This window comes from Pleurodeles waltl, chromosome 6, assembly GCF_031143425.1.
Source record: "Pleurodeles waltl isolate 20211129_DDA chromosome 6, aPleWal1.hap1.20221129, whole genome shotgun sequence".
Taxonomy (NCBI): domain Eukaryota; kingdom Metazoa; phylum Chordata; class Amphibia; order Caudata; family Salamandridae; genus Pleurodeles; species Pleurodeles waltl.
In genome coordinates, this window is record NC_090445.1 from 948,435,356 (window position 1) to 948,463,147 (window position 27,792).

Consider the following 27,792-nt stretch of genomic DNA (forward strand, 5'->3'; position numbering starts at 1 on the left):
AAAGCCACAACTGATATTTCATCTTATAGACCCTTGTCTCTGTTAAATACAGAATACAAAATACTAGCAAAAATATTAGCGCGGAGACTGCTTGACTATATAGATGGCCTAATACACACAGATCAATGCGGGTTTGTTCCGTCCCGTAACACTTCTCTAAACATTCGTCGACTGTACCATGTAATGGATGCTGCTAAGGGACGATATCCACACGCAAGATGCCTGTCGCTAGTCCTTCAACAGGCGTTTGACTCCCTGAGCTGGGAATATATGTTTAAACTATTAGAGAAATTCAATGTCCCCCACGACTATATACACTGGGTTCGGTCATTATCCACTTCCCCGACAGCGAGGGCACGCACGGGACAGAACATCTCAGATACCTACCATGTACGGAGGGGCACCAGACAAGGGTGCCCGCTATCCCCGTTACTGTTTATTATGACGATCGAACCACTAGCCTACCGACTAAGACAGGACGGTATAGACTGTGGAATAAATACACCTGGAACCAATCACACGGTATCACTATATACGAATGACATTATTCTATATGTCAAAGATATGAGACAGAGCCTGGACACTATAGCACAAATATTCCAAACATTCACACCACTGTCAGGACTAGCCATAAACTTTGACAAATCAATAGCGTTCTCCCTCACTAGTTTAGATCCGACAAATATAGTAACATTTGGTGACAAACAACTACAACTAGCTGCAGATACATTCCGATACCTCGGCATACAAATTTATCATACCCCAATAGATCTATTGGAAGGTAACTTACAAAAAGCGATGGCTTCACTTAGATCGCAGATACAATTTTGGACATCACTACCAACATCAGTTGCAGGTATGCTCGCTCTAGCCAAGATAGTAATGCTACCCCGTTTGCTATATTACTTTATGAATTTACCGGTGAGAATCCCAGAAATACACTTCAAGACCCTCAACTCGATGCTGCTTGACCTGATTTAGGGGAAAGGTAGACACCGGATTAGCCTAACCAAACTGCAGATGCCAACAGATAGAGAGGGCATGGGCGCACCAGACTTTAAGGCTTACTGTATGGCAGGTCAACTACAATGGCTGGCATATTGGCTAGCCGGAAGAAATTTACAAGAAATCGAGTGCACCCAAGAAATGTTAGATAAAGGCAGCATACATTCCTTTTAATGTCCTGGCTCCCAAGTCCCGGGGCAACTACCACTCTTATTACGAGTAGCCTTGCAATACTGGAAAACAGCGCTCAAATATACCACTAAAACAACCCCGTATTCCCCCAATATTCCACTTTTGGGTCTACCAGTAAACACAGGCATACTGACCCAGCGACAACTACAGAAGTGGTCACAAGAGGGCGTGGACACGGTCGGGTCACTCTTTAAAGATCAGCATTTATTAGCACACACAGACTTCACACAGGAACACAACTTGACATCGTCGCTCTTTCTTCTACATGCCACCATAATGCATTATATAAAAAAACACTGGGCCCGAGACAGTACAGAACTCCCTAACCATGAACTTGTAAACACTGTTTACACAGTAGAACATGGTAGACATTTAATAAAATGGCTATACCGCGGGTTGAGGACTCATTTATCAACGCCTTTAACCGAGCTGAAGACTAAATGGGAGACAGATATTGTCAAAGAACTATCAGAGGATGACTGGGAGGCAATACTGAAATATCCTAGTCAAATACGACATAATACTAGATTTTAATTTATACAGTATGCTATATTACACAGGGCATATCTCACACCACACAAGATACACTAGCTATATCCCGAAGCATCACCAGAATGCCCCAGATGTAGTGCTGAAGAGGCAGAATTACTACATATGCCCTGGAGTTGCCCAGCGATCGCTCAATATTGGAATGGTGTAAAAACAGTTTTAGAGAAAACAGCAGGCACTCCTGTGTGCCAGACGGTGGAGGCCTGCGTGCTAGGTTTACTCCCACGTCCGAAGAAAGGAAAAGCACTCCCACGACTAACAAACTTAGCACTCATACTGGCAAAACGCTTACTAACCAAGCGCTGGAAAGCTGCAGCTCCCCCCCAAGTAGCACAATGGTGCGCAGAAATGATCAACTGGGGAAAGGTGGAAAGTACAGCTCTTAAAAGAGAGGAAAGTAAAGGAATGAGAAATTACCCCTTAGCTGACGAATGGGATGAAATATTAGAGAATTTTGTGACAATATGTAGAACAGAAGGAATCAAGATTACTATATAGAGAGGTCGATATGTAAACACACAATAATATACATGGAAAACCTACACCTGAGATACTCCCCCCAGATGACAGAGCATTAATGAAATTAAAGCAGATGACTTTAAAGTCACTATACATATCCTTAAACAAAAATACACAACATATTATCGCAAGATACAACCAAAGAAGGTGGTCAAAGCAATGTACATATACTTTATCCCCCCCACAAAGGATTGATGATGTCAGGTTAAGGTTAAGTTTAAAAAGTTAAAGTTGAAATTAAAACAGAGAAACGGTAGAACATGATGGTTGAAAGTTACATGCTATTCAAGAATAATACGCTCCGAACCATAGTTTGAAAAGCTTGTGTTATATTATATGCGTGATCTTATATACCTGACATGGAATGTTAGCTCTCAATGCCAATTGTACAGCTAACAAGACTGAGTTTATGATTATTTGCATACAAAAATGTCTAATGTACTGTATGTAAATTACTGAAAATATCAATAAAAACATGTTAAAAAAAAACTAGCAATAGAAAGACAGATAATGATGAAAAGGAACAAAAAAAGTAAAACTCGCTTTTCTTAGGGTCGTTTCCTCTCCACCCACAACAAGCCAATCCTCTCCCCAAGCAAAAATGTTACTAAATGTTAGTCTAAAGTAAAAAAGTCCAATGTCCAAAACCATTTCCCCAAATTTGTGCCCTTCCCACCCTCTCCACCAAAAACATGCCCTCCCACCAAAATAAAAAAGGACCCTGCGGGCATTAATTTCAAAGGACAAATCCTGCTACCATTGCCCGAGCAGTGCCGTCTCGCAAGTGAAGTGTGCCATCTGTCGTAGGTTGCAGTGTAGGAGGTGTTTTGTTGCGTCTGATGAGGGGAAGGCAGTGGTGGATCCCAACTGCAGTTGGCAGAGGTGACGGTTGTATGGCCAAGTTGGATGTGGGCCTGGCTAGCAACCAGAGGTACCTTGGGGCTTGCCCTGGGGTTGTGTCTCCTACTCCTCTAGTTCCAGAGACACCAGCCAGCAATATTAGGAAGGCACTGTCTATAACTTTTGCTGCAACAGCCAGGTGCCTATCACCTCCTGTGTTGGTGGGTGGGCTGATTCTGGCTGCTGTCTATGATAACAAAGAGGGAGAAGGAGGTTTAAGTGGGGCTGCATTTGTCCTCCTTATAACCTATGTAACATTACAATCCACAGCCCTTCTCTTTTTTATTAAGATTGGGACTACCAAACACCAAGTAATGTAGCTATGGAATGTTGTTTCTGGGCCTTAACAAAACATTTTTTTTTTATTTGAAGGAAATCTGTACCTTCAAAAACATGGGGCAAGCATGGGAAACACCTGTGCTCCAAGTCTGACCGGCCTCTACCACCAACGTCTACCATCTCGAGAAAGAGAGAATTCTAAAGTCCACTAACCCATATAGAGATAACATGGTACTATGGAAGATATATATTGATGATATATGGGTCATCTGGAAAGGGGAAGAGACACAAGTAGAGTCTTTTTTGGATTGGCTCAGTAGACACAATCAGTTCCTGAGATTCACTCACACTAAAATCAAGGAACAATTGGTCTTCCTTGACCTCAATATCATAGCAACCAATGGGACAGTCAAAACGACCACCCATGAAAAACCGACAGCTAAAAACTATCTATTACTTTTTGACAGTTCAAATCCCCGCCATTTGAGGGAGAATCTCCCATTTGGACAGTTTCTCAGATTAAGGAGGAATGGTAATGGTGTGTCTAACTACAAACAACAAGCCCAGAGCCTAGCATCAAAATTGGAGGTGAGGAAATACCCCCACAAAATAATTAACTGGGCAATGAAAGAAGCACGCAACAACAACTGAGGTACCCTTTTAGACACTCCTCCGCAAAAGGAGAAAGAAAAAAGATCTATATGTATCACAACATTTAATGTAGCCTCTAATCAAGAGAGCAAAATCATAAACAAACATTGGCACATCCTGAATATTGGCTCGTTGAAGATTCCCAAACCTATGTTTTCCCACAAACGTGGCAAAAGTCTCAGGGACATACTAGTGCGAACTCACCCACGGATGTCCAAGAAAAAACTGGACGGCAACAACTATTTACCACCACCCACAGGACATTATCCATGTGGGAACTGTAGCATGTGGCAACTAATAAATACTACTAAAAGGGTCACCTTCAATGACAATACAACATGGGAAATCAAGGATTTCTCCACCTGGAACACACAACAAGCAGTATACATGATCAATTGTCCATGCAACATATACTATATAGGGATGACTACCCGCAAAGTAAAAACTCGCATCTGTGAACATTGGACAAAACTGAGATGTGGCCAATCCACCACAAAAATGTCCACTCATTAGCTGGAAAAAGAACATACAGTGGAGGATTATTGATGGGTTATCCTTGAACACCACAAGAAAATCAATAGCAAAACCTTCCTACTTGAAAGAGAACACCGTTGGGTCTTTAAGTTATGCACACACCAACGAGGCCTCAATGAAAATATCCCTTGGGGAATGCTAATAAATCACTAACATCTTTGTAACCCCATGATTGTAACATAAAATGAATAGCAGGGCCATTTGTCTGCGAAACTGGTACTAATACATATGATTATCCCCTTACAAACATGAAAACAGTAGTCTCAGACCTCTCCATGTCCCATCTCTGCCCCCTCAAGTTTCCTATACCATGTTCACTTTGGTGATTCCAATACAACATAAAATATATTTTTGATCACTTTAATATTATTTTTTGGGGGACATCCACATCCACATGGTTATCCTTTCCTGGGATATGTAGCCCCTACCCCCCAGAAAAAGAGCGGTCCCCTTTTTCTGTCATGCCAAAACAGGCACTGATGAGTGATACCTAATTTGGGGGTCCTCGTAGACCTACATTGGCCCACTAGAGGATGCCACATTGGAAATTGAGTGGTCTAGTGGCACACGCTGCTGCAGGTTGAGATAGGTCAGCTGCAGTGAGTTTATAAACTTGACTCCCACGTGAGTCACTGTGTTTCGGTGCGTATATATATATTTTCAGTGTGTGACTACAAGCACACCCCCCCTCCCGGAGGATCTATGATATGAGAACATAGATACTAAAATGTAGGTCATGCATGCACCACATGTGCATTTTAGAGGAGCTTCACACGTCTATGTGTGTTTACATGTTTTTCTCAGTATAGTATGTCCAGTATCTGCCAATTGTATAATACATGAGGCTCACAAGTACTTTTTCCCACAAGAGGTGTGTACTTTGCAAATGAGTGGCACCACAACCATAGATAATATAAATAGCAGCCCTGCGTATACTAGGGCCATGACAACTTTTGTTCTTTAGTTTCCACAGGTATCTCAGATATCTCAGAATAACATCGGTACTGTAGGAAGCTGGCTCTGTATATACCAAATCAAAATGAGATATAGGGGGTCATTCTAAGTCTGGCGGGCGGTGGAGGCCGCCCGCCAGACTTCCCCCTCCGAAATACCGCTCCGCGGTCGAAAGACCGCGGAGGGTATTCTAAGTTTTTCCCTGGGCTGGCGGGCGGTCGCCAAAAGACCGCCCGCCAGCCCAGGGAAAAACTCCCTTCCCACAAGGATGCCGGCTCGTAATCGAGCCGGCGGAGTGGGAAGGTGCGACGGGTGCTGTTGCACCCGTCGCGTATTTCACTGTCTGCCAAGCAGACAGTGAAATACTTGTAGGGGCCCTCTTACGGGGGCCCCTGCAGTGCCCATGCCAGTGGCATGGGCACTGCAGGGGCCCCCAGGGGCCCCGCGACCCCCCCTACCGCCATCCGGTTCCCGGCGGGCGGACCGCCGGGAACTGGATGGCGGTAGGGGGGGTCGGAATCCCCTCGGCGGCGCAGCTAGCTGCGCCGCCTTGGAGGATTCAATAGGGCGGCGGTACACTGGCGGGAGACCGCCAGTGTTGCCGGTCTGACCGCGGCTTTACCGCCGCGGTCAGAATGCCCTGCGGGGCACCGCCGGCCTGTCGGCGGTGCTCCCGCCGACCCTGGCAGAATCACCCCCATAGTGTGCACAGAGTCCAGGGGTTCCCCAAGAGGCAATAACAGATAATACTAATGCTCTATTTGTGGTAGTGTGGTCGAGCAGCTAGGCTTTTCAGAAGGTAGTGTTAAGCATTTGTTGTATACACACAAGCAATAAGTGAAAACACACACTCAATGACTTAACTCCAGGCCAACAGGGTTTTGTATAGAAAAATATTCCTTTGTTAATTAATTTCTAGAACCACCAGATTAATTTAGCAGGTAAGTACATCAAATGAAAGGTACTTTGCATAGTAATACTTAGGACTTTGAATAGAATCAATATTGTACACAGTTTTCTTTAAAATGGCAAAAAGCTATTTTAAAAGTGGACAAATTGTAATTTACAGCAGTTCCTGGGGGTGGTAAGTAAAGTACAGTCTCTGAGGTAAATACCATACTTATGGGTTCAGTCTCCGGGGCATAGGTAACCCACTGTTGGAAGTCCAAGGCAACCACAAGCACCCAGCACCAGCAACACAGGGCCGGTCAGGTGCAGAGGTCAAACAGGAGCCAAAATAACATGGGCGCATATAGAGACAGGGGGTACTCCGGTTCTAGTCTGCTTGCAGGTAAGTACCTGTGTTGTTGGAGGAGAGACCAGGGGAGTTTGGAGGCGTACTGGAGGGACCCCAAGTAGGCACAAAAACCACACCCTCAGTGGCAGAGGGGCGGCCGGGTTCAGTGTGCAAACAGGGTGTCGATTTCTCAATAAAACTCTAGGGAAGGTCCTGGGGGTCACTTAGGCACTGCAGGCAGGGTACAGGAGGGGCCTCTTGGTCAAGCCACCAGCTGGGCAAGGGTGAGGGCCACCTGCTGGTTGTTGCTCCACCAGTGGTCAGTTTCTCGGGGGTCTGGGGGCTGCAGGTGCAGTGCTTCTCCAGGCATCGGATATCTAGGTCCCGGGCAGTCGCGGTCAGGTGGGTCCTGGGGATTCCCTCTGCAGGCTTCATCGTGGGGGTGCAGAGAGGTCAGCCCAGGTTGGACACATCATTAGAGTTGCCTGGGAGTCCTCCGCGGATAGTTGGTTTCTCTGGACATGGGCCGGGGGGACGGTTGTCGGGTCCAGAGTAGTTGGACTCACATTTCTGGAGTGAGGTGAGAGTCCCTTTAAAGTTGGTTTCTTGATCTTCTATTTGGACAGGTCCGCAGTCCACAGAGTTTCATGGTCCTCAGTGATGCAGGCAGTCCCCTGGAGGCTTTTCAGGGGTCGCTGGTCCTTCAGAACATGTTGCTTCTTTTCTTGCAGCTTTTCGAAGCAGGAGACGGGCCGGTAGGGCTAGGGTCAAGTCAGTTGGTGTCGCCTTCTCTTCTCTGTGGGGTTTTTCAGGTCAGCAGTCCTTCTTTCTTGAGGTCATCAGGAATCTGATGATTAGGGTTCAGGGTCACCCCAAAATACTAAATTTAGGGGTGTGTTAGGGTCAGGGGCAGTATCCAATGGCTACTGTCCCTGAGGGTGGCTACACCATCCTTGTGCCCACTCCCTCTGGTGAGGGGGGCACATCCCTATCCCTATTGGTCCTTATCCTCCAAAGCAAGATGGAGGCTTTCTCAAGGAGCGGGTCACTTCAGCTCTGGACACCTTAGGGGTCGTCCTGGCTGAGGAGGTGACTCCTCCTTGTTTTTCTCATTATCCATCTGGACTTGCCGCCAAAAGTGGGGGCTCATCCGGGAGGTGGGCATCTCCACTGACTGGAGTGCCCTTGGGACATTGTAACACCAGGCCTGAGACCTTGAGGCTCACCGCCAGGTGTTACAGTTCTTGCAGGGGGGAGGTGTTGAGCACCTCCACCCAGTGCTTGCTTTGTTTTTGGCCCCAGAGAGCACAATGACTCTCACCCCAGGGGGTCAGAAACTAGCCTCTCAGTGGCAGACTGCCACAGACCAGTCAGTCTTGCACTGACGGATTATGTAAAATACAGGGGGCATCTCTACGATGCCCTCTGTGTTGCATTTTTTAAAATAAATCCAACACTGGCAGCAGTGTGGGTTTATTATTTTGAGAAGTTTGATAACAAACTTCCCAGTATTCAATGTAGCCATTATGGAACTGTGGAGTTCGTTTTGACAAACTCCCAGACCGTATACTTAATATGGTCACACTGTACCTACAGTGTCTAAGAATGGACTTAGACACTGTAGGGGCATTTTGCTCATGAAGCTAGGCCCTCACGTGTGGCATAGTGCACCCTGCCTTAGGGCTTCAAGGGCTGCTGGAGATGTGACTTACCGATGCCACAGGCAGTGTTTTGTGTGCACGGCATTCTGAGGGGGATGCCATGTCAACTTTGCCTTTTTCTTCCCACCAACACACACAATCTGCAATGGCAGTGTGCATGTGTTAGGTGAAGGGTCGCTCAGGCTGGCACAACACCATGCTGCACCCCTTAGGGACGTTCTCTGCTCACAGGGCCCTTGGTACCACTGGTACCTTTTACAAGGGACTTATCTGTGTGCCAGGGGTGTGCCAATTGTGAAAACAATGGTACATTTTTAGTGAAAGAACACTGGTGCTGGGGCCTGGTTAGCAGCATCCCAGCACACTCTCAGTCAAGTCAGCATCAATATCAGGCAAAAGGTGTAGGGAGGGTAACTGCAACAAGGAGCCGTTTTCCTACAGGTACCAGGTAGTTAAGTGCCCCTCACCGCAGGACATTCAGTGTTACTGCTCTTACCAGTGATAGTCGATGAAAAAGTGACATTAGGGAGTCTATCTCGGTCCTGAAGAGGAGTCTTGGGGTCGACTCAAAATATGTAGACTGACCAGGCCGTAAGGTACATAGTATACCCACCTCCGATGCCCCCTTTTTAACAACATACCGCTTCTCTAAGACATATTAAGTTAGTAATACCACCCAGAGGCAGGTATTTTTAATTCACCTAAGGCCCCACCACTCCTATCCCTCTCGAAAATTCACATTGAGAAACGTACATCAGTGCTCCCACATATTCCGTTGGTCATAGCACGTCCCGATCCGCAGCAGAATGGGAGGAAACCCAATGATGAAGCATGCCACCAAGGGATGACCATGGTGTGTGAGGGTTTTTCACACATAAAAAAACTTTTTTCTTTCCCTTGTCCACCCTGTAGAATCTCTGTGGGATGGGCCTTCTTGTAATGTTACATAAGCTATAAGGAGGACAGACTCAGCCCCACTTAAACTTCCTTCTCCCTCCTTGTTATCATATACTTAGGCAGCCTGGTGCTACGGGAGTTTCTAAAAGCTTCCTCTACAGTCACAAATGAAGGACCATTAGTACATATGGCGGAAATTACAGGGCTCACATTCTCGGCTGAGGGAGTAGAAATAATTTTGGCTTCAGTATCCCCATTTGGTGAGACACCAACTTTAGAGAATGTGGGGGACAGTAAGGATTAGGACGAACTCAGCATCCTCAAAAGGAATCGAGTAAAAACCATGATCCATGGGATCATGATGACTGAGTACCTGAGAGAAAATGCAGTCCGACAAGGCATAAAAGTAAGATATGAACCCTTTATTTTCCAGCATGGCAATATTTTTAATAAAGATTGGTCACTTATTTCATGGCATTCCACCTGGGATTGGCTAATTTTAATCATAAAAGCAGCAACACAACTCTTGGAGGAACTAAAGGGAGAGATCCTCTCTCTAGAGGTCCGTCTCAAAGCATACATGTCCACAGGTGTATTTAAAAAAGACTAAGCATCAGAAACCTAAAGAAGATGTAGGCAAATTTTCACATGAAAAAGTATACCCCTACATTAGAGAAGGCTATGTTCCCCCAGGAAGAAACCCAGGGTACAACATTGACTCTGACTCATTCAATTAAGGCTATAGCAAATCAGACCCTAATATGAGGGCACAATATCCAGGCATATGGAACAACAGAAGGAACAGGAGGGCTGGGTTTAGATCAGGGCTATGTATCCCATGTACCCACCCCACTTCACACAAGGCTCCCTACCACCTCAGTTATATCCTCTGCATTTTGAACATTGGGTATCCCAGGGGGATCAATTTTCACAATACCATCCACGTTTTGTAGGATCAGGCCAAGGACGCCCAAGGGGAAAATCAAAGTGACAACCCTAGGTCCAATGGGTACCCGACCAAGTACAGGGGAGGGTGGTGACACGGAGCATGACAATGGAGAACACACAGGGTCTGGCCAATTACCCAGGCCCAAGCAACCGCACAGCCTAGTGGTAAATTTGAGTGAGTTAATATTAACCCACGCACATGTGTCCTGGAGAAGTTTCTGGGTTTTGTCCCAACTGCCCCGTTAGACAAATTCAGATTATGCATAGAAGTAGAAGAGTTCATCAGAAAGATTAAGCTAAAATCCTTTTTTGAGGGTCGTCCACCTGCTGCCAGTTCTACAATGGGGGACACTGGTCTACACAACTAGTCGTGCTTCACATCCCCCCAGCACATCCATTCCTGTAATGTTTCTTGCCTTTGAACAAGCAGTCCTGAATGATATTAATGAGATTAATCTTGACACTTTGAAGGTATTCCATAATACAACAAGGGATGAAAAGAAAGCATTAAAGGAACTAGCCAATAACACCAATATAATCATTAAACCAGCAGATAAAAGAAGCACCATCGTCATCCAGATCACTGAAAACTATCGGAAAGAGTGTTTGAGACTACTGGGGGACACACACAACTATGAGAAACTCAGGGAAGATCCCACTGAATTCCTCAAGAATAAGATCATCAGTATGGTAGAGCAAGCATTAGCGCATGACTAGATCTCCCAGAAAGAAGGTGATTTCCTAATCAACAAAAATCCAGTGACTCCTTATTTTTATACCACTCCTAAAATTCATAAAAATCTTGAAACATCCTCTGGTAGACCTATTGTATCTGGTATCAATTCAGTCTTGGAACCTCTGTCCTGTTTTGCTGATGCCTTCCTAAGACCCATTGTCCAGAACACAGACACATATCTTAAAGACACATAAGATGTGTGGTGTCTTCGACGCTGCAGCTGAAAAACTGATAGGTTTGGATGTGGAAAGCCTATACATGAGTTTCCCTCACTCTGACACATTGTGCATAATCGAGGAGGTCATTTTTTATATAGATTCGGACTATCAAACAACTCGTAACGTGGTTATTTAATGTTGTTTCTGGGCCTTAACAAAACATTTTTTGAATTTGAAGGAAATCTGTTCCTTCAAAAACATGGGACGAGCATGGGAAGCACCTTTCCTCCAATTCTGGCCGACCTCTACATCTACCATCTCGAGAAAGAGAAAATTCTAAAGCCCACTAACCCATACAAAGTTAACATTATGCTATGGAAGCGGTATATTGATGACATATTGGTCATCTAGAAAGGGGAAGAGACACAAGTAGAGTCTTTTTTGGATTAGTTCAATAGACAGGATTAGTTCCTGAGATTCACTCACACTTAAAGCAAGGGACAGTTGGTCTACCTTGACCTCAATATCATAGCAACCAAAGGGTCCCTCAAAACGACCACCCATGAAAAACCAATGGCTAAAAACTGTCAATTACTTTTCGACAGTGCCCATCCCTGCCATTTGAGGGAGAAGCTACTGTTTGGACAGTTCCTCAGATTAAGGAGGAATTGTTCTGAGGTGGCTGACTACAAACAACAGACCCAGAACCTAGCATCAAAATTGGAGGCGAGGAAATAACCCCCCTAAAATCATTAACCGGGCCATGAAACGAGCACACGGAGAAGCCCTTTTGGACACTCCAGAAAAAGAGAAAGAAGAAAGACCTATATGTATCACAACATTTAATGTAGCCTCTAATCAAGTGAGCAAGATCATGAACAAAAATTGGCGCATCCTGAATAGTGGCTCATTGAATTTCCCCAAACCTATGTTTTTACAGAAACATGACGAAAGTCTCAGGGACATACTAGTGCATGCTCACCCATGCCTGTTCCAGAAAAAACTGGACAGCAACAACTACTTATCATCACCTAGAGAACATTATCCACGTGGGAACTGTAGAGTGTGCCATCTAACAAATACTACCAAAAAGGGTCACCATCAATGACAATACAACATGGGAAATCAGGGATTTCTCCAACTGTAACACCAAATGAGCAGTATACACGATAACTTGCCCATGCAACTTACATTATATAGGGATGACTACCCACAAAGTAAAACCTCGCATCTGTTAACATCGGAGCAATCTGAGATGTGGCCGATCCGCCACAAAAACGTCCTCTCATTAGCTGGAAAAAGCACATACAGTAAAGGATTACCAATGGGTTATCCTTGAACACCACAAAGAGTTCAATAGTGAATCCTTCCTACTTGAAAGAGAACAATGTTGGGTCTTCAAGTTATGCACACACCAATGAGGCCTATATGAAAATATCCTTTAAGGCCAGCTAATGAAACACTAACATCTATGTATCCCCACGATTGTAATATAAAATGACTAGCAGGGACATTTTTCTTTGACACTAATACCAATATACGTGACCATCTCCTTACACACATGAAAACAGTAGTCTCTGACCTCTCCATGACCTACCTGAAGTCCCACCCCTGCCCCCTCAAGTTTCCTTTAGCATGTCCACTTTGGTGATTCCAAAAAAACATAAAATATATTTTCGATCCCTTTATTATAATTTTTTTGGGGACATCCACATGGTTATCATTTTCTGGGATACGTAGCCTCTACTCCCCTGAAAAACCGCAACCCCTTTTTTCTGATACTTCACCAACTTCTGTGCCTAAGAGTGATATCTAATATGGGGGTTTGGTGGTCCTCGTAAAGCTACAACGGCCCACTGGAGATTACCATTTTGGAAATTGAGCAGACTAGTGCTACAGGCTGCCGCAGGTCGAGACACGTCAGCTGCAGTGAGTTTATAAACTTGACTCCCACCTGAGTCACAGTGTTTCAGACCCCGGGAAGGTGAGCAATAGGCACAAGGTGGGAGTGTTGCTTTGCCGAATCAAGTGATTTAACCTCCCTTTGCAACTTCCCATTTAAGAGGCCATTTGGTGAGTCTACTATTCTACATATATTTTTAGTGTGTGACTATAAGCAAACCCCCCTACCGGAGGATCTATGATATGAGAATGTAGATACTAAAAAGTAGGTCATGCATGCACCACGTGTGCGTTTTAGAGGTGCTTCGCACATCTATGTGTGTTTACATGTTTTTCTAAGTGTAGTATGTGCAGTATCTGTCTATTGTACAATACATGACACTCATGAGTGCTTTTTCCCACGAGTGGGGTGTAGTTTGCAAATGAGTGGCACCACACCCATAAGTAAAATAAATAGCAGCTTTAAAATTATGAGGACCATGATGACTTTTGCTCTTTCATTTCCCCAGGTATCTCAGAAGGACATTGGTACCATTGGATATTATTTTACTCTAGTTAAGTGAACCACACTGCACCACAAATTGTGATGCTCATCTCAAACCCTTGTTTATACTGTCTATAGTGGAACAATAAAGTAGCAGAACATTGCTGTGACCCTAAGGCCATTGGAATTTTATTTGGATGGGATGATTGATGACCTGGGCCAAGTTTTCCCCAACCATTCATCACATCATAGTATGGATGATCACAGATAGCACTTAGTACAATAAATAATTAAGCCAGAACACCAACATAATCAAAAGAAAGGAAAGAAAACATGATCCTTTGAAAGAATTTTTGGGCAGATGTCCAACCATTTCATTTGGCGAATCTCTAATTGTGATTCATTGCGAAATGCAATTAGAGACTTGCAAAATTAAATAAATGTACAAATGTGTTTTAGACACATTTACCAATTCCCAATGGGGTCACAAATGAACTGCCTCATTAATATTCATAAGGTAGATCGCAATTTGGGACTCCATTGGGAATGGCAACACTCACAGCGATGGTGGCAGGCTAAGCTCAGCACCCCACTATGTCTGTGACTACTTTTCAATAAAGCTGTTTTTTTTTTTAAACGAAGTCTGTTTTCTTTAAAGGAAAACAGGATTAATTTTTAAAAGAAAAATGAATATTTTTCTTTCAATTTTTTCAGAGTAGGCAGTGATCCGTGAAATCACTGATTACTCTGAAAAAATATTTGTGCATGCATTCTCAAAGGAGAAGGTGTCCCATGGGGACTCCTTCCTGTTTGTGAATGGGTGAGCACCAATTTGAAATTGGTGTTGCCTGCTGTTGTTTTGCGACCGCACTCACAGTCACAAAACAATCATACATACCACTGTGACTCACAATTAGGAAGGGCTGCCTTTGGGATGCCCTTCCTAATTGTGAATCGCAAACCCTAGTTTGTGAGTTGGCAACTGTATCAACTCACAAAATAGAGATGGTACATCGTATCTGACCTTTTTGAGGTTGCAAACAGCGATTTTCACCTTTTGTCACCGCAAAAGGGGTCGTACAGCTGACCCTTAATTTCATAGAGAAGCACAACACACACTTTGTGTGTAAAAAAAAAAAGTTAACTACCCCCATTATTGAGCAAGAAATATAAATATGTACGCTGCACAATCAATACTTGATTATGCAACATAAGAGAGCAATGCTGGTGGGTTTTGTTACTCTCCAGCATGTTTTTTGGGGCATACCTGCTGTAGCATCTTACATAAACTTATAATTCCAATGACCCTGCTCTTCTCGAACTACCCAGAGGCCAAATGTAGGCTTAGGCTGATAGAGTCCAGCAGATGGGACACCGTTGGTGGATAACGGATTTCCCATTTGCTATTACAGTAGAGAGTGCATTAAATAATATAAAGAAACTATAGTGCAGTGAACAGGATCTTTTATTTGTCACAGAAATTTACAATCACCAAACTCTAAATCAGGCCCTTAGTCCCACACTACACACAGGCATCCAACACAGATTACTCCCAAGAAGTACTTTCACTTGGCAGTGGGGAAACTTAGTCCACAGGGAGGGGGGCTATGCAGATGGTTAGCTATGGACTGATTGGGTGTCAATAAATGATCATGTACTATGGATTGGTGGTTCAAATAATTTTCCTCCATTCAATGTATGTGAATGAGAAGAACTTCAAAATCACATTGATTGATGGGAGGAAAAATATTGGAACTGTCAATCCGTAGACGAAAATAATATCACGTAGGCAGAAAAATGAGGCAAAGACATCATATACCAAGATAGAACTTACTTTTTTAGGTAGGTTGAGACAGAAAGACAGAATGATTAAGTGAAGCACTAGTAGGCAACTGTGTGGGCACTGTGAAAAACAGCTTTTCTTTGGTTTATGGTTTGTGCATTGCAGACTTAGGCCCTCATTTTGTACTTGGCGGTGCAGATCGCACTGCCAGCGGTGGCAATAATTATCGCCGACAGCATGCCGCCATATAATCAAAACAGTAGTGAACTGGCTGCAAAACAGCCAGTTCACTACTACCCACCCCCAGGCCAGATTTGACCACTGGGCCAACGGTAGCCATTTTTGACCTGGCGGTGGGATAATGTTCCCATGATCATCATGGATTTTCTGGGGGTACCCTACCTGGTAATCCCTGGTGGAAAGCATACGGTTGACAGGAATTCTCATTCCTGTCACCTGTATGTGACTCGCCAGGCTCCACCTTGCCACAACGCCTCCTTGCCCCTAGACCCGCCCCAACTCCCTACCCCCAAATCCTGAAAATCGACCCCCTATCCCTCCTCCCTCCAATCTCCCTGTTGGCCCTCCACAACGCCCCCCTCACCATCCCCACCCACCCCACCTCTGTTCAGGTCCCCACATACCCCAACCCCCAAAAACACATGCACCCATATGCTGACATACACACACGCATTCATACATGCAGACACACATCCCCCCTTCACAAACACACACACACACACCCCTCCCTCCATTCCCTCTCGGGCAGCACTTACCTGTTCCGTGGCACTGCTCCGGGAGGGAACGGGCTCCTAGGATGCTGCTTCGCCAGCATCGCTGCATCTCCATACACTGCCACGCCTATGACTACATCACTATAGGTGTGGTGGTGTCTGGATTGACATGGCAGTGAGGGTGGAGTAGCATCCATCCCCGCCACCGACCGGCAGCATGGCGCCTGGCAGCACTCACCGTCATGAATGGCGGTGAGGCTTCTGGCGTCATTAGCTGGCGGGATGCCTGCTGCCGTCACTGGCGGTCTTCTGTTGACTATCAGCCTGGTTGGTGGCGGGCTATCCCGCCAGGTACAAAAGGAGGGCCTTAGTTCCATTGTGCCCCTGTATTGCAGTAGAAGCAAATGAATTTAATCACTACCTGCACTCACTGCAGAACCCAGGATTACACTGTGCTGCAGTTTTAAGTGGAGAGATTCCAAGAGCAGGGACTGGACTCTGGAGATGATGGGCAGGATATCTGCCTCACTCAATCAGTACAGTACATTGTCAATAAGAAAGCAAGGCGACTTACCACTTGTCCCTGCCACCACTGGTACAAAATCTCCCTCTTTCTTGGTCACCTCACCTCCACTGACATCCCCACTGAGATGGCATCGCTGATGGTGGTCTGTGCACCTGGAGAAAAAAATAATACACCCATTTTAGTTACCAGATCGCCAGCTAAGTATTTATTTTGTACAAGGTACAACAGCAATATCTCACTACAGTTAGGTTCACTATCTATCAGTATCTTTTTTCTACTGAAAGTAATATATTTTGGAAGTTTGTGTTATTGTTTGCTGGCAACATTTAAAAAAACAGGTAGCCATTGTGTCGACCATGAAAAACCTTTTCTCCTAATGGAGGAACAGGGAAAGGGATTAGGAGGATTTAGCAATAAGTGAACAGCATAAGGCAATGCTGCAATTTCATTAATTGATAGGGGAGTGCAAAAGGCTTATGGTATTAGTTATGGACGTGGTATCTCATTCCAGCCATGGTGCACTATCATGGAAATTGCTAGAATAAGACAGCGTTAGGGGTCCATGACCATGATGACCACTCTGTCTCTGCCTCTGTACTTTTCAAATCAATCACATTTGTAGAGTGTGGCTGCATCACCTGTGACGGTCTTGAGACACTGGGAGGAAGAACTGCCAGTTCTTCTATTGGTTGAACATCCAAGACTTGAGGTCCTTCCTGAACTGCTTGAGTGATAGTGAGGCTCTGAGGTGCAAGGGGAGGTCATTCCAGGTCTAAACCGCCACTTCGAAATTGTGTATGCCAGACTGACACATTTCAACAGGAGCCATTTACTTTTTTATGGTAACCTCACATTTGCCTAAACGTGATGGTAACCTACATTAGCTTGAGTTTGTATTCTCTTGTATCAATGATCTTGTTCATGTACACACCTCATTCATTTAAATCTCGTGTTGTTTATTACTTTACTTCTTCTGTTTATTTATCTCATTAATTGCATTATTGTGATTTGCTTGTTTCTTAAAAACTCTGCTGCAAGTTGTATCTAATACTTTTTTTCTTCCTACTTTCACCACAGACCAGACTTTCTGCAGCCTTCCTGTCTTTGCTGAATGGTCTGCCACATTTAGTACCTGGTTGACTTTCATTACTCTCTCAACAAAGGGATCCCATCTCCCTATGCACTGGTGCTTTTCAACAGTGAATTAGAGCCAGCTGAAGTATTCACATCATATTTCAGTTTTGCAACCAATTACCTATTGGAGTTTACAGGTAATTGGCATGCTCCTAAGGAGCATAGCCACCACAAATTATTCAATACAGAGAGAGATCCTCTGACAATCAGGGCTTCTGACTTAGTAAATCTTTGAGCAGTGGCCATCCTCCTCAGGGAAATGCCCTGCACCTTTAAATTCCATTCACCAGGTGTCATATTAATGGGATGAGAGTAGCCGGCGGTAAAGCCCAGCTATCGTCATAATAAATTATGCTAGCCAGGTAGGGGAGGTGTAGGGGGAACAGGGGGTGTAGGCCCATGTTTATACTTTTTGACGCAAATCTGCGCTAGCACAGATTAGCGTAAAAAAGTTTACCGCCAGCTACCGCTATTCCAACGCACCAGCCGGGTGCCTTATTTATGGAATGACGGTAGTCGGCGCTGCGGCCTGGTTAGCGACAAAATAAATTATGGTAACCGGGCAGCGGAGGCGAAGGGAAGACTGGGGTTTGTGTGTCAAAGAATGGTGCAAGTCAGGTTAGAGTAAAAAATATTGGCTCTAACCTGACTAGCGCCATTTTTTTACGCACAACCCCCATGGAAATGACTCCTATCTTAGCAAAGACAGGAGTCATGCCCCCCTGCCCAATGGCCATGCCCAGGGGACTTCTGTGGCATGTAGGGGGGCCCAAGTTAGGTCCCCCTATGCCACTTTAAATATATTTAAAAACTACTTACCTGCACTCACCGTAGATGGGTCCCCCCATCCATGGGTGTCCTCCAGGGGTGGGTGAGGTTGGCAGGGGGTGTCCCTGGGTGCAGGGAAGGGCACCTGTGGCCTCCCACCATGGAAATTAACCCACAGGTCCCCTAAAGCCTGCCCTGACCCAAGCGTTAAAAAAAACCGGCGCAAATCCGGCTTGGCGCCATGTTTTAAGGCCTGCCTTCTCCTGTACGTCATTATGACGTCAGAGGATAAATAAGGTGCACATGCCTTAGAGTCATTTTTTGCATGGGAACACCTACTTTGCATGTCATTAGCGCAAGGTAGGTTTTCATGTACAAAAAATGCGCTGAATTTGCGTTAAAATAAATTACGCTAATATGGTGCAAACAGAGCATAAATATGGGCCTTAGGGCACAATCGGTGCAAACCGTGTACCATATTTAAACTTTGATGCATGCGAACGCCAAAATCACGGCGTGTGCGTCATTTTCTGGATGCGGGAAACTGCCTTGCGTTAATGACATGCAAGTTAGGCGTTCCCGTCCAAAAAAATGATTTAAACGCCTGTGCGCCTTATTTATGCTACCGCGCAAAAATGACGCACGGCCGGGAAGTGGAGTCGAAAAATGGCGCACAACCTGATTTGCATAAAAAAATAACGCCTGGGTCAGGGCAGGCGTTAAAATGGGGCAAACACACCTGTATTTAATCAAAACACACAAAAGCAACAGCATAGCTCCAAAAGGAAGACATGGAGGTGCTTTTCATCCAGCATGCACGCAGACACAGAGGACAGGACCAACAACAGCAGCTTCCACAACATCAGCAAGGACCCCAAAGGCAACTCAGAAGGCAGGAGAGGAAATTCCGCACCAGGACAACCCCTGTGGGACTCCGCCAACAAGACATCATTCAGAGGTACAGGCTAAACTGGCAAGCCATTCAGCAGCTGCTGCGCAACATTGAGCCATAGTTGACACCCAGCTTGCAGACACCCCGCACCATTCCACCAGAAACCAAGCTGCTAGCTGTACTACAGATGTTGGCAAGTGGCTCCTTTCAAACCACTGGTGCCCTGGTTGCTGGGACCCTTTACAGTATGTGTCACATGCTTGTAGATCAGGGCCTTGCCTTGAGTGAACAGTGTCTCTTTTGTATTAGCATTTGTGTCCCATGCTGCAACCATATCCCACTTGAGCTGTTACATTGGCAGCTACCCGAAAGCTACTTAGCTGAGATTCGGCCATTCATTGCACCCACCACTCACGGTTACTATGGATCCCAAAGTGTGGTTATTTTGTGATGTATGTTTTCAATGTCACATACTGTGCTACCAGATTTGGTATTGGGGACACTGTGCTAAGTCTGCCTTCAGCCTGATGTCCAAGCAAATCCTTATAAGATGAGTGGTAGTATGCTCTCTTGTAGTATAGTGTACACAACTCACACATATCATTTGTTACAATGTTCAGCATGGTTACTTATTTGTATGGAAACTCATACACATCCCTTCATGTAGTTTGGTGTTTGTTAGGTTAACTTTGGGGCAAATGTCAAATACGAAAGTTTTCACTTTCAGCAACAATTGAAGGCAGTATTTTCTGGCTTTGACATCCCTTGAGGAAGGCGTTATTCTGTCCAACACAGCATTACACTGTATAGTTTCTATTTCCCTCAGAATTAACCCTCAGGAAGGGCAGATGATGGTACAATCCAGGCCACTGTGCACAGTTATCAGCCCACATTATTTCAGGGCAGTTGTATTGACAATCTATAATCATTGACAGGAGGCAAACATCACTTATCTACCGCACGGTTGATGTGTCACATTACACAGAGACAAAGTGGTTGTGTAAGTGCTATTTATTTTAAAAGTGCTGTAGTGCTATATGTACATTGTCCATGATTGTGAGTCCATTATTGTGACATCTTTCATTGTGATCCTACACAAGTGCAAAAGGACATGTCATTGGACATGCTGGGGTGAAGTGTCAGACAGTGCAAAGGGACAGTATTTGCCAATGAGTTAGTGAGAGACAATCACAGGACAGGCTGACAAGATAAACAGTGGGTTGCAGAAGAGTGCTTCGAGTACAGTTGTTGCAAGACTGGCATGTTATTAAGCACAGGACCTTGATAATAGATGGCCATGTGGCAGGGACTAGTGCTACCGGGTACTCTTATGTTTGAAGGTGATCTGTTCCACATCTTCATCTACTGATGTGTGTTGTCTCCTCTGCCCTTGGTGGTGGTGGTTGTAAAGGGGCAACACACACCTCAGTGTTTGAAGGCATGGAGTCAGACATTCCGGTAGCTGCTAACTGTGGGAGTCTTAAGGGCAGTACTGCAGCAAGGAGGATCTGCTGGTTCTTAAGAATAGAAGCCACATCACGGTGGTAGGCAGCCAGGTCGGCCCTGAGGGGTTCAATGTTACATTCGTGCACGCTTTGACAGGATTGCTGTTGTAGGTGTTGGGTCAACTGTATTACGGCTGTGCTGAATTCCTTCACATTTTTTTCTACTTCCTGCAAGATAGTTGTTCGCCCTTGCATAGCTGCTGCCTGTTCTTCAGTTGACATCATGCACAAACGCACCCCCTCTAGGCTGGCTGCCATATCTTCCATCCCCACCCGCAACTCCTCTACAGTTCGCTTAAAGCTGTTGCCAGTGTCGTCAGAGTCCTCAGCTGTGTTGGAGCTGGCGGGTCGTACAATTGGTGTTGTAGGTGGGTCCTCTGTGATGGCTGCTAGTTCTGTGCTCCTCCTTGTGACTGAAGGTGGGGTCTGGAGGGTTCCAAGGACCTCTTGGAGGGTCTGCTGGCTGATGTTTGCCAGCTTGTCATCCATGTCATCAGGGTAGTCCTGGACAGGCATATCCGCAGGAAACTCTCTGCAATGAAATACGGTACAATTAGTGTGTCTGTGTTGAGGGCTTTGTAATTTGACATGCCTGCCTTCCGGTTATTTTCACATTGTGATCTTGGTTCCTGTTCATTGTTCCTGTCTTTCAGATTGGCATTCTCCCAGGCATATGCCCCACCTGCATGTCACATGTATTGTGGTCAGTTTGTGGACTTGTCAGCATCATATCCTCTAGGTGTTGGTTCTGGTCAAATTGTGAATTGCCACCTTCTTGTCCCACTCAACCCTCTGTCTACTTCCATTATCATAGTAAGGCCTTTCACTGGCTGTGGGTGCTCTGATGGCACTAGCACCACCCTTAACAATCTGGACCTACCCCAGTCTCTGATCTTTCACATCCACCTATATGTAGTTGAGATGTAGCATATACTATGTATAGCATTGTTATGGCATGATATGGATGTCAGCATTGGTAACATGTACTGCTGATTTTGGGGAATGTGTGGTAAATTGGATTGCACTGATAGTCGTAGCAGTGTTCTATTTCCTCCTCTGACTGTGCAGGTGTATTTCTGTGACCAGTTACATGTGTCCTCCCCATCAATGCTGTTGTCTGAGCAGTATGACATTTGGGATGTTGCATGGTGTCATTGGAGCTATAGTGACCCAGGCACAGAGTTGACCCTGACATATGCAGCATGGGTATGATGTTTGTGCTGTGTACCTCCTAATGTTATTGACAATGGGTGAAGTTTGTGGCAACTTTTGGCACTCACATTTGACAGGATTGGAACATTTGTTTTGATTTCAGGGAATTTATAACGTTGTCATCCTGAACCCTATAATTTGGGTGTGTTTGATCCATGGGGACGTTACTGACATTAGCTACTTTACCTGCACACACAGCAGAGGTGGAAGTGGCAACTGTTGTCAATGTTACATTCCACTCGCAGGTCTAGCCAGAGGGTGTTAATTGGGCCCTAGTTAATGTAGGGAGTATACTGGCTGACGTGTGACGGGCTGCCAGTTTAACGTTGTACCCTGCCCTCCTGGTCTGGCTTTACCTTTGCAACATCCTTGGCATGGCAGCATACCCCCATGCAAAGGTTGTTGGTGTTGTGGTTTGCCCCAGGTTTCCTCAGTACGGGCCATGCACCCGTGTCGTGTCCCTTTACCCATTCCACTCCCTGAATATCATGACTTACATGCATTGTGTAGTAGGTATGTCCACCCCCCCGGTTGCAGTTAACATTAGTGCATTTTTATTCCCTATGCGACTTACCCTGCATGTGTGTTGTCTCCTGGTAGTCTGCGCTGTCCTGTCCTTGAATCCCTGTGACAATCTCCTCAGGGATGACGGCTGCGACCATCTCCTCCATGTGGTCCAGGGGCTCCTGTGGTGCTGGACTCCCACCTCCAGTCTGCAGTGCTGCCTTCCTGTTCCTGGCCATCTTTTCCTTGGTCCTGCGCTTGCAGTCATGCCAGCGTTTCTTGCACTCTATGAATGTTCTCCATACTTCTGCCACACTGTTGATCTTGTCAACAATTTGTTGCCATATTGCCTCTCTCTCCTACTGATTGCCAACTTTAAGGTGACAAACAGTTGGTGCTGGTGTTCCGTCATCTCTTTCACCAGAATTTCCTGTTCCTCTGCACTGAAGCAACACTTTCTTTTCTTCTTCTCCCTGTCCTGGGTCTTGTGTGGGTCCTCCTGGCTGGTTCCTGGTCTGTTGTCATCTTCCTGGGGTCTGTACAAGCATCTGGGATCCATTTTGGCTCTCCTCTGCACAATTTGCTGTGTTTGCGGTGATTTTTGATGCAATAGCGTAGAAAAACGCTGCATATCCGGTTTGTGGTGTCATAAACCGGCTCACAGTCATTTCCGCCATGTTAACATTGTTTTCCTTTACGATGTGACGCAGTAGTATGCGTAAATAAAAATGACTCACACCTGTGATTTGCGCCGCCGTGCGTCAAAGTATAAATTTGATGCCCACACGGTGCAAAGAAATGGCGTTAGCCGGCGGTAATATTTTTGACGCAAAACTGCGTTGGTGCAGTTTTTCGTCAAAAAGTATAAATATGGGCCTTAGTGTCAAAGGATGACGCTAGTATGGGCAGAGGCATAAATAATGCCTCTAACCAGACTAGCGTCATTTTCTGACATTACAACCCCACAGACATGATTCCTGTCTTCGTTAAGACAGGAGTCATGGCCACCACCCCAATGTCCCCTGGGCATGGGCATTGGGCCCAGTGCCATGTAGGGGGGGCCCAAGTTAGGCCCTCTACAGCACTATAAAAAATAAAATAAAATACTTACCTCTACTCACCTATACTTACATTGGATGGGGTCCCCCATCATCTGCTGTCCCTCTGGTGTGGGTGGAGGTGCCCCTGGGGTTAGGAAAGGCCACATGTGGGCTCTTTCCATGGCCTCTGACCTTGGAAAAAGGCCCACAGGTCCTCTAACTCCTGTTCTGACCCAGGCATTAAATAATGGTGCTAAGCAAGCTTTGTGCCATTATTTATGCCCCCATCTCCCCATGCTTGATTTTAGCATGAGGGGATAAATATGGCTCTGAGGCCATATCGTCATTTTTTGCCCAGGAACGCCTACTTTGCATCTTATTGACACAAGGTAATTTTCCGCAGGAAAAAAATGATCAACTCCAATATTTTGCAGCTAGGCATGTCTAGTGCCAAAATATAAATATAGAGTTAAGTTTACACTGAATTTGCATTAAAAAAAAGTATGGTAATTCAGCGCAAACAGAGTATAAATATGCCCCTAGTTTGAAGCAGGCACTAAACCCTCAACAAACCCAGAGACAGAAGTCTGGTGAGGCAAAAGCAGGGTCCTTCAGTAAAGAGACATGGGATACACAAGAATTGTTCTGGCATCCTGCTTGCTCCCTTTGAAGGGTACAAATCTATTACATGTGCTTCATACATATGTGTCATGCAGTATTTAGCACTGGAGTGTGAACAAGGGGCCATAGCTGTGGAGATCAAGATATGCTCTTGAATATCTTGATCTCCACATTTGTTTCCTATCCCGTTCCTGTGGTAGGAAGTGGTGTCCAGGGTCCTGGCTGTGAACTTCGGAAAATATGTTCTATGGGGTGCTAGCATCCTACTTAGGTCATGACAAACACTCCATAGCCATTATAGGTAAGTATGTACTTTAATGGTACATACTTATCTAGGAATATATTCAGCATATGTTTCTCTATCAGAAGCAAATGGTAATTCAGAAAGCTTTAAGATATATTGTATTGTATTGTAATTGTATTTATATAGCGCTTACTACCCCTGACGGGGTGTCGAAGCGCTTTTCGGCGAGTAGCATGCTACTCCGGAACTGCAGGGGAATTAGTGGTGGATTAGGGAAATATGAGTACAGTAGGGAGGTTTGAATGAATCAAAGGTGAGATAATTGAGGAAGAATTTACTAAGGTTGTTTGGGAGATCACAGTAAACTGAGGTTTGGGGTGAGTTAGATGCAGTAGAGGAGGGAAGAGATTAGGCAGGGTTGTTTCAATCCAAAAGTAGTCAGCTCTTCATTATCTTCTTGATGGCACACTTTGAGTGATATTCCAGAGATCTGCAGTGCTACGGAAATCGACATCACAGGCTATGGTTTAAGTCAGCAGAACATGGGGCATTATCTGCCACCAAATACTTACCAATGCATGCATTGCTCAGGTCATTGACCCATCTCGCTTACCTTTGGGTTTTTTTTCTCTTCCATCACAGCATCTTGCTATACATTATTAAATGGTAGCTTTGGACCTTGCTACCGAGCTTCTCCACTTTCCCAGTAATTCTCACTCCACTAAACAAATTAGTTAATTTGTCAATTTGTGCCATCACCACCTTGAATAGAAATTTCTTAGTTAATATTTGTGTCTTTCCATCCAGGCACACTAGATTTCCTTATGGCACGTTTATGTCTATTTTGTGGACAAACTCTCCCCTGAGCAACCAAGATTCTATATATTTTTAATTTATCACAGTCAAGCAATGAAACATCCTCAAGTTCACCTGAGAACCCAGCCACCTCTTAAAGCCCTGCTCAACATTTCAAAACTGTCTTAGTTTTTCCTGTGCATCGGCCCTAGACGGTCTCCCGTCCTTACCATGTGAAGATGATATTTTTATATAGTTTTCAATACACTACATAAGATGCTTTATGAATGGCCATTGTTAAAAACTGACTGGTCTCAAACGTAAATGCCCATGAAATGGAAGGTTTTTGGTTTTAACGTCTGCTGCCACTTGCAGCTTAGAGCTTCGGTAACATCTTGTATCCTGTACTGAACGTCAAGAGTGCCCGCCAAAGCATTGTGATCCGAAGAGGAATGCACAGATCACTTCACAAGGTGTATGGCCAGCACCGAAGTGACCTTGCAGAATTTGAGTGTCAAAATTCCTAGGGCATTCAGTGGGTTTATATGCTAGGAGCTCCAATTAGTATTACTGGAAGCACAATGCATCACTGCAGTATAACAGAACTGCTCCAGAACAGGAAACGTGATCTCACTTTCATGTGCGAATGTGACTCTGGCGAATGAGCACACATGCCCATATTGTCTCTAAAAGATATGGCTGTGGGGCCCTGACCCGGTAGGAGTAATTTAAAACTGGCACTGCGGATGGGGCTTTGGCAATCAATAAGTCTTGTTCCCTTGAGATTTCCTTTGATCTTCTATTAATTGTTATTTTTCCAAGTTTTAAATGGACCAGTTTCTTCCATCTGAATGGAACCTCCCATTTCGAAAGTCTTCAGTGCGTTGTTTACATGTGCATATCAGGGGTTATTGGGAGTTTCAAAAATGAATCTCAAATGGTATTTTAATGACTGGGTGTATGCCTTCCTGAGTCTGATGTAGTACTTCAAGATGGATGCCTGGCAATCTAACTTCTGTGACACAAGGCCCAACTCCAATCTGAGCCTGGAATGTCAGACGTGTTTAGGTTGCTGTAAGATTTTTTCGTATATGCACCACTGTTGGCTTGTTCTACAGTGGCTTCTAGGGATCCAGGATATGCCAGGTTGCCATACTGCAGGGACGAATGTAGAGTCACCGTTTTTACCCTCAGTATCAGGGCTGCCGATGCACTTCTTAGTTGGTCATTCAGTTGGGTAATCCCATATGTGATTGTGGCAGGTTTGTTTCTGATTGAGCTTTTCTGTTTTCCTGGCAGATTATTTTCACTGAACCATATGCCGATGTACTGTAGTTATATTTCCTGGCTGTGCCAATGGTCTGACTTCTGAGTTGCCAGGTTATGATCTTTTTATTTTTATACCTTCAGAATATGTGAACCTTTGTTTTTTCCTAGTTTACTTGAATCTGATGTTATGTTAAATGTGTTCAGAGCATTTAGGTCATTGTGAACATGGTGGGAAAGACCGCCGACTGCCGTGTCAGCGGGGAACAGAATCCCGCCGGCGGCAGCGAATGGAAACCCACCATATAATGCTAGAAAAATCCAACCCTGCCAAAAATTCCCAGACCACCACTCCCCGCCAGGACCCTGTCGGCGGGAATCCCAGCCCATCTTACCCCGCCACCGCCAAGCACACCCACATCCCGCCCTCCAAGTAATGATGCACAAATCATCTCGGCGGACAGTGGAGGCCGGATGACCATTGGCGGCTGCGACTGCCACGGGCAGCAAGTGGGCCCAACAACAACAAGTGAACACATTGGCTAGGCCTATCACCCACACACCTGTCACACATCCAGAACACCATAAAACACCCCCAGACACACCTCACAATCCCTTGCAACAAAACCAGGACCAGAAGACAGAGAGCACCAGAGCTAGACAGAGAATGCCAGCAGACAGGACACGCATATAGACCCACACAGAAGCACCCATACCCCGTCCCCAGTTCCGATGCCATCCACCACCCTCACTATGTCCCCCCCAAAAATCCACGCTTCACCGAAAAGGAGCTAAGGACCATGGTGGATGAGATCCTGAAGGTGGAGCCACAAATATTCAGGTCCGAGGTGCAGCACACTATTGTCAACAGGGTCATTGCAGTGGGACACCACCCACGCACCAGGGACGACATCCGCAAAAGATGGAACAACCTGCGGGGGAAGGTCAGGGCCATGACATCCAGGCACCACATCGCAGTGCAGAAGACTGGGGGAGGACCACCACCAACACCACCCAACTACACCGACTGGGAGGAGAAGGTACTCGCCATCCTGCACCCAGAGGGACTCACTGGACTCACTGGAGGAATGGACTCGAGTAAGTCATCTACAATTACTGCATATACAACACATCTGCAATGCATGCACCACCCCACCCCGCC